Raw genomic sequence first — 8,373 nt, 5'->3', positions numbered from 1 at the left:
AATGTGCTGTCAAAAGCAACACTGCACAGTACATGTATATACTGTACTGTGCTTTACTGCTGAGGAGCAAAGCAGAAAGCAGGGTTGAGACACCTCCGTCCCCCCTCCATCCCCCCCGCCTGGCCCTCCCTGCCCCCCCTACTCCCCCACCCCCCCATCTGTTGCACATCTGGAAGTGGTGCTCAGCACCAAATAATTGGAAGTCAATTTGTTTGAAGTTATGTTTTTGGCATCTGGCTCGATTCATAAAAACTCTGGAAATCACATTTAATTTTATGGCTTTTTCGAGAAGCCCCGGACGTATACGCTTTCTTTCTTTCTTTCTTTCTTTCTTTTTCTTTCTTTCTGTCTTTCTGTCTTTCTGTCTTTATTTCTGTCTTTCTTTTCTGTGTTGTAAATCTTTTCCTTCATTCATTCTTTTGTGTTCCATCGTTAATGCACACACAGGGACCCTCGCTCTCTCCGAGAGTGACGTGGGTGTTTGTCGAACGCTGGTCGGGGTGTGGTCCCACTCATAAAAGAGTCCTGCACCAAGCAGGCCCCCCTCCTCCGCCGCAAAGGATCATGGGGTGGATTACTGTGTGTGTGTGTGTGTGTGTGTGTGTGTGTGTGTGTGTGTGTACACACTCACGTACAGTACTGGAATTATAGGGTTGTGCGTTATTCACTGTCGAGTTTGATGGCAGCGCTCACTTCTCTGGGTCAGTTTCGTGAATGTGGAAAAATAAAATACTAAAAAAAATATATAGAAAAGAACAGTCCCTGCCCTCCACTCCCCTCCCAACCTCTCACCCAAAACTAAAGGTGATGGGAATATTACCTTCATCACTGCCTATTTTTCCCTGAGGGGGAAAATAAAAACTCAGCCGGGGCTCAGGGTGTTTGTCAGGTTTGCCAAATTTCCAGCGGGCTGGGCTGACTGATTGAGAAGCAGTATGGTGTTGTTTGTCACTCGAGGCAGCTCCGAGTCAGGGCTGGAAATAGAGATGACACTTGATGCTTTTGGGAGCCTCACTGCCGCCTGTCATATTGTTATTCCCACTCAAATTTCACCTAATTTGTGCACAACTCTTGTCACAGTCCAGATCCTGATGAGCGCCTTTAGATGATTAGACTTTTTTTCCACTTCGTGTGTGTGTGTGTGTGTGTGTGTGTGTGTGTGTGTGTGTGTGTGTGTGTGTGTGTGTGTGTGTGTGTGTGTGTGTGTGTGTGTGTGTGTGTGTGTGTGTGTGTGTGTGTGTGTGTGTGTGTGTGTGTGTGTGTGTGTGTGTGTGTGTGTGTGTGTGTGTGGTTATATTTAGGTGTGTTTGTGTGTAAGTGTGCATATTTGTGTGTGTGGGGGAATTTGGCACTTGCGTGTGCAGTTGTCATGTTTGTGTGCTTGTTTGTGTGTGTGTGTGCGCGCGTGCGTGTACGACGTGCGTGTGTGTGATCGCTTTCGGCTGCTAGCTGTTTGTGCTGGTGCGCGTGCACGTGCCTATGTTGTGTTTGTCACACACTTCCCCAAAGTGAGTCACCCTCGGCAGTGGGAGGTGATTAACAGTTGCCAATGGCAGGTGAGCGCATTGTAGCTGTGTCGCCTGGCAGCTGTGGCATCTGTACAGGTGACAGCTTCTCTTCCCTTCCTACAACCCCTCCCCCCACCACCACCTTGACACACACACACACACACACACCGCATGTGCGCACGCACGCACGCACGTACAGTACGGTGTTGGTGTCAGTGTTGGCGGTTGGCAGGAAGGGGTGACAATGTTGTTTGGGTGACAGGTCGAACGACGCCGCTGTGAGGTTCACGACATCGCTTGCCTTCTTCAGATTTGTCACTCCGTACGCTGGGAGGTATCTATTAGTCAGGGGGGGGGGGTGGTCGTCCGTGGGCAGACCTCTGCTCGCACTTGCTCGGCCCCCAAAAGTCGACGCGTTCCAACCGGCGGCGAGGACACGGGGGGTCGCGTGACGCCATCTTAGGTTGCATTTTCCACGCTATAAGATGGCTGAAGCAGGAGTTCAGGTGGAATGAACTCCACCCCGCCCGAAGATTTTGCCGTTTGAATTGATCCACCACAGTTGGTACTTTTCTGTTGTGCTATAGTTATAACGTGGGTGTTTTCTCCCCCCCTTCTATTGAGGTGCTGCAAGGGTTCAGCTGATCAGCAAACACGGGCCGCTGCTGCCACCTGCTGTCTGACATGTGATGCAGCACTCCTCGGCCTTCATCGAGGAGGGAAAGCGAGGTAATTCATGCTATAGCAATTTACTGTGCATGCAGTAGTGGGCTAAGACAAAAGGAATGGGGAGATTATTTTACAAGGTGCACAGTTTTCTTGGCAGATCGTCTAAAGAAAGAGGGACCAAAAACCACAATCGCCTTCTTATGAGGGCCGGGTTAGATAAAGGGCAGAAAGAGAGAAACTCCCCTCCTTTTGGAATAATCTTAAACCAGGCGGAATCTGTTATACTGCTCTGAACCGAGGCTCTGTTGTTAATGTAGGGGGGCTAATGTCTCTAACATTATAGTGCTATCTGATACCCCCGCTGGTTTCTCGATTCACAAAGGGATGTTTCACATCAGTGCTGTGCGACTTTTCCGAGCCAAGGTTTTTTTTGATGAAGTGTGATATTCCAAATAAAAAAAGTTCCCTTGTTCTGATGTCACCCTTGCCTCATCCGAACCGCATCCATGGCCGTTTGAAGCGCCCGCGTGCTGCAGCAGAACTGCCTTTGAACGCTGTCCACACAGTAGCCTTTGATACACGACAAGTCTTGATCAAAACAAAGTATAGAGTTGAGGGAAGTTATGGTCATACTTTTCTTTTTCCACTGCTGGCTTTCTTCTGAGCTACCTTGAACCGAGGTGTCTGTTAACCCGTTCAGGCCTGACGTCGAAATTTAAAAAAAAAAGGTTTTCTAAATCATGACAATTTTCTGAAAGATTTGAAGCACATTTTAACGATTTTTCAAAAATACAGTTGGAGGCCATCGATATTGTCCTTTTCTTTTTGCTGAGGTTTGCGTGATCTGCGCAAAAGGACAGTTAACCCATTTTGGGCGGGAACCCCTATTGGTGTTTTAAACATTATGTTATAATTTAGCTATTGAAAAATAGCAGATCTACAAGCTCATAGCACGCCACCGAGTGGCGCGCTACAAGCTTGTAGGTCTGCTATTTTTGAAAAATCGTGAAAATATTTATTTCAGAAAACTGGAGGATTTAGAAGGATTTTTTGAAATTTTGAGGTCAGGCCTAAATGGGTCAAATGATAAGGGACAATATCGGTGGCACCCAACTGTAGCAGATCTACAAGCTCATAGCGCGCCACCGAGTGGCGCGCTATGAGCTTGTAGATCTGCTATTTTTCAATAGCTAAATTATAACGTAATGTTTAAAACACCAAAAGGGGTTCCCGCCCAAAATGGGTTAATGTGCATTTTGAAGATTTTTAAATGAATCACTAGCTGTGCTAAGCTAACTGCTATGCACTGCGATGCGCTCGTTATTAATATTACTTTGATACATTTCTGTTTTTAGGGTAATTTTTATTTATATTTTGCACACTTAGCATTAAAAAGGGAAAATGTAAGCCTAATGGAAAGAAAAGAATCATTGGAAATCAAAATGTAAATTGAAGCCTTTGAAAATTAATTTTAGTCACGCACTCTTTTCTCAGACACCGCCATGTTTTTTTCGGCATAATGAAAATCCATATTTACCTTCCATAATTGCTTTGGCCAATTACCCGTAAACATCACTCAACACTTTGTAGTTGGAGAGCCTTGCGTTCCCATAACGATTGGCCGGTTCAATCTTATTTTGCTGCCGGAGTGGAGATGCAAGCTGGAATCCTTCGATTTCATTATGGAGAAACACACACAAGCTAATAACATTCTAAAACATTAATTTGGAGGAGCTTTTGATGATGAGCGTAGGATATCCATCAGGACGCGTCGATATGTTTTTTAACCCATTTTGGGCGGGAACCCCTTTTGGTGTTTCAAGCATTCTGTTATACATTAGCTATTGAAAAATAGCAGATCTACAAGCTCATAGCGCGCCACCGAGTGGCGCGCTATGAACTTGTAGATCTGCTATTTTTGAAAAATCGTAAAAATGCGGCACACATCTTTGAATAGGTATATATTCTTTCAGGGCGAACGTTTTTTTTATTTCGACGTCGGGCCTATATGGGTTAACAACCTGGGCCTGTTTGTTGTATTATTAATGCATGACTTGAAGATTAGAAAAAGCGTTTGTTGATGCGAGGCTTCTTCAACAGATCTAACACCCTCCGATGGGTTGGTTTGTGTGACTTTAGTTTAGATCATTTGAAGGTGAGAGTCAGCCAAACTTATCACTGCTAACTTTTGTCATCGCAGACATTTTTGGAATGGAGCCTCCTAGAAGTCACATCCTTCTAAAGGCCTCGACAGAGTCCGCTTTGCCTTGCGGAGGGGTGAGGGAAAACGCACACAAAACACGCAAGGTTATTTAGTCCTTATAGTCCTGCATGAGTTACGTCGCTATTGTAGGCTTGCGTCGGTCTATAATGTGCAATCAACCATTCATCCACTAGATGGCAGCTATGACGGATTAGATTGTACACACTGTACTGCCACAACTGCCACTTTATATTTGTTATGAGTTGAGATGTAGTTATAACTGTATATAGTGAGTTTTACACTATAGCATCATATTGAAGTATATACAGTTGGAGGCCATCGATATTGTCCTTTTCTTTTTGCTGAGGTTTGCGTGATTTGCGCAAAAGGACAATTAACCCATTTTGGGGCGGGAACCCCTTTTGGTGTTTTAAACATTGTTATAATTTAGCTATTGAAAAATAGCAGATCTACAAGCTCATAGCGCGCCACCGAGTGGCGCGCTACGAGCTTGTAGGTCTGCTATTTTTGAAAAATTGTGAAAATATTTATTTAAACTGGAGGATTTTTTTAAATTTTGAGGTCAGGCCTAAATGGGTCAAATGATAAGGGACAATATCGGTGGCACCCAACTGTACCACTGACTGTGCTGGCCAATCAGCTCTCACCGTGACGCCTTGCAAGCTTGCAACTTGTTTATTCTAATTGAATTGACCCAGTTTTGCGTCTTTTGCTAGTGATGTAATCAATTAATCATTTGGCACCAAATCCATAGGATTTTCCTTTTAATGGATTTTATGTACTCTTTAGGCTACATATAAATGATGTTGCTTTCACAGGGCAGATTAAACCATGCAGTCTACCATTCATTGTCAAAGGAAGCCGTGCGACATGAAGTTTATTACTAGTGGCCGTGGATGATCATCGGTCGTGTCTGTTGGTCGCGTCTGTAAACGGCCAAATTGTCACCAAACGGAAGAATAGGATTCGGAGACGATAAATTATACACAATTATCAGAGCTTGTACACACTCTGTTCTCCGTTGAAATTCCACAGAGTTCTCGTCTGAACACCTCAGCCGTGGATTCCGTTCGGGACTGATAATCACCAGGGCTGGACAAAAAAATATTAAAGCAAGGGGGGGCGGCCCACTGGACATTACGTCAAGTGGCCAGTCCAGGCCTGATAATCACAGACGAGTTTGCAAAGCTGTGCTTCGAACGATGATGTTATGTTGTCCTTCTAGCATCTTGCAATGGGTCTGGTCCACAAGATTCGATACACCACCAAGATACCCATGTACCTGTCTAGATACTTCCTTAATGTTAACGCGGTCCACACCCACAACACCAGAGGGAGTGCAACGAACCATTTACAACCCAGATTCGGCACAAACAAGGGACTAATTCTTTTTCGCTCCTATGCCACCAAAATGTGGAACGCCCTACCAACAGTCATTAAGACATGCGAATCCCTTGACTCCTTCAAAACCGCTCTCAAAGGGCACCTACGGATGGCTGCAATTCGAAACTGGCCCCCGTAAAATCTGAAGTCCTGTTTAACTTTCAATGTGATCTTGCCGATCGTATTTACGTTTTACAACTCAAGGTGCCGGCGGAAGTGTCGTCCTCTTTCAGAAAGAGGGAGTCGAGCAGAGGAGGAAAAGCCTTCCTGCTCTCTGCTGCCAAACGTCGCCAGGGGTACTTTTCTCTGCTTGCGTCGAGGACCGCTGCTTGCGTTGCGTGGTCTTCGGTTGTTTGCCTACGGTATTTCTGCCTAGGGTTTCATGTTGAGGCTGATACGCATGGTTAGATAGCGTGGATAGCCTATTAGATAACAAGACATTTGTAAAAGCCCATATATGGGAATGCCCATATATGGAGATCCCTGATGTCATCAATATTTGCCAGCAACTCTACATCTGACGTCAAACCTCAAACCCTTAGATCTCCATATATGGAGCTGACCTGTTTTGACATTCCATATGTTGATCCTTCCCCATCCATCCTTCCTCTTCGATGTCTCCCTTTTGACTGATACCTGTCCATTTAAACTCTAGACGGGCCTGCCCCAAAGTTATTAGTGCAGCCGCCCCCGGCAGCCAGCGGAAATTACAGTTCTCAACAGGCCCGAAAATTAAGGCCCGGCCCCACCTCGGCCCTCATCAAACCCTGTACACTCAAGACACTGCTCCCGCTGCCACCCTTATAGATCTCCTGTATGGAGCTGACCTGTTCTGACATTCCATTTGTTGATCTGACCTCATCAAACCCTGTAAACTCAAGACATGCTCCATATATATTTCCAGTACAGAATTCATTCCATCTGACCCCCCCATGCCAAAGCATCAGCGCTCGCCCAGCAGTCTGCTGTCACCTATAGGCGGATGCGTGCACACATGTGTCTTACTGGTATCTTACTACCTGGGAGATTTATATCTATACATTATACATTATAGTTGATGACGTTCTTTGACCTGTTGCTTGTATACCAAAGAATGTTGAATTGATTTGAGAATAAAATACCAGCTCGTTCAAAGTGATTGTTGAAACAAATATCATATTGTATGACTTAGGCCTATACGATTAACACTCTTGTCGCCCCAGACGGAGGTCTCCGTCCTATTAAATAATTTCACCTGTCGCCATAGACGGAGATTAATCAAAAAAAAGGAACATTCCTCGTTTCATAACAGAGCGCACCAGTTTACAGCCTGGGAGAGTCTATTGGGCAACATTCAATGTCATTTCCGGCTGGTCCGTCATCCAAAGTGAATAACTCTAATTTAAATCAATGATTCCAATTCTAACAAAATATTGTGTTTTTGACGGCCCATCGCAGTCCCGTCACTTGTCGTGTTAGAAGTAATCAAATCATACTTCATCGGTGGTTGTCATCGGTGGTTATCGATCCTCTCGGGAGTCTTTTGGCTACATGCCACATGGCGCCTAATGACGCCTTTCCCGTATGTACCTTGTTGCCAATGACGCCTTTTGACGTCTTAAAAAATAAAAAGAAGAAAAAGAATATTTTTTTCCCCTTTTTTTTAAATTTGTTTTTAAATCTGACGTGCACGCAACGTGCACATGGACGCGCGCACGCTTATTTATTCTTTTATTTGTCCTTTTTCTCTGGCACAAGCTCTACACTTGTGTGTCCACTAGGTGGCACTCTCCATTTATTATGTAGTGATGGCAATAAGAAACCAAATCAAATATATGAAAAAAGGGGTTTTATTATATTTTCCCCACCCCTCCAAAGAATAAAAAAGATAACATGTTAGATAATAATTATAATAATATATACTTTTTTTTTAAAAAGAATATGTGGATTACAGCACATTTATAAACATTATCAAAACATGTTGTTTCAAAGTAACAGACTAGACATTGGATGTGTTAGGCATTTTGGCTAGTACAACAGTTACATGTCCATCTTTTTGTGAGAACAAAAAAGTATTGAATAAGGCACATGATATCACAGTTCCCACTGCAATGAGTTGAAATCCTTTTTTTTTAATAAAATGACAGTATTTCCACTTTCACAAAAATATAAGAAAAGGACACTTCTGGCAAGTTTTCATTTTTTCATTTTTTTTTGCTTTACAGTGTACAGCTACCACAGTGTATCCAAACAGCAGTAGTTTTTTTTCTTTTCTTTTTTCTTTGTTTTGAATACGGATCATAATGTCTCCCTTTTTGTTGTGTGGTAGGCTAAGTGTGATGCCATGTCCAGGAGGCAGAGGCAGGGGCTTCTCTGTACCGAGGTTTGAAAGAGCATCTTTGGGCTGTACAGTTCATTGTCTCTTTCAGATTGCCTTCAGCCTGCTTCTGGTCCTTTAGAACAATCTGGGCAATCTTTGTTAGTTTTTTTTCCTGCTCCAGTCCTCCACCTCCTGAAACCCACCTGATTCACTGAGTCTAGGCCTACTCATTTAAATGCACTTCAGAAATCTCTTCAGAAAAATCTATCTTGCATAGCGATTGTCACCGT

This window comes from Electrona antarctica (genome assembly GCF_951216825.1).
Source record: "Electrona antarctica genome assembly, chromosome: 23".
NCBI classification, from domain to species: domain Eukaryota; kingdom Metazoa; phylum Chordata; class Actinopteri; order Myctophiformes; family Myctophidae; genus Electrona; species Electrona antarctica.
Note: the sequence above shows the minus strand (reverse complement) of the source record.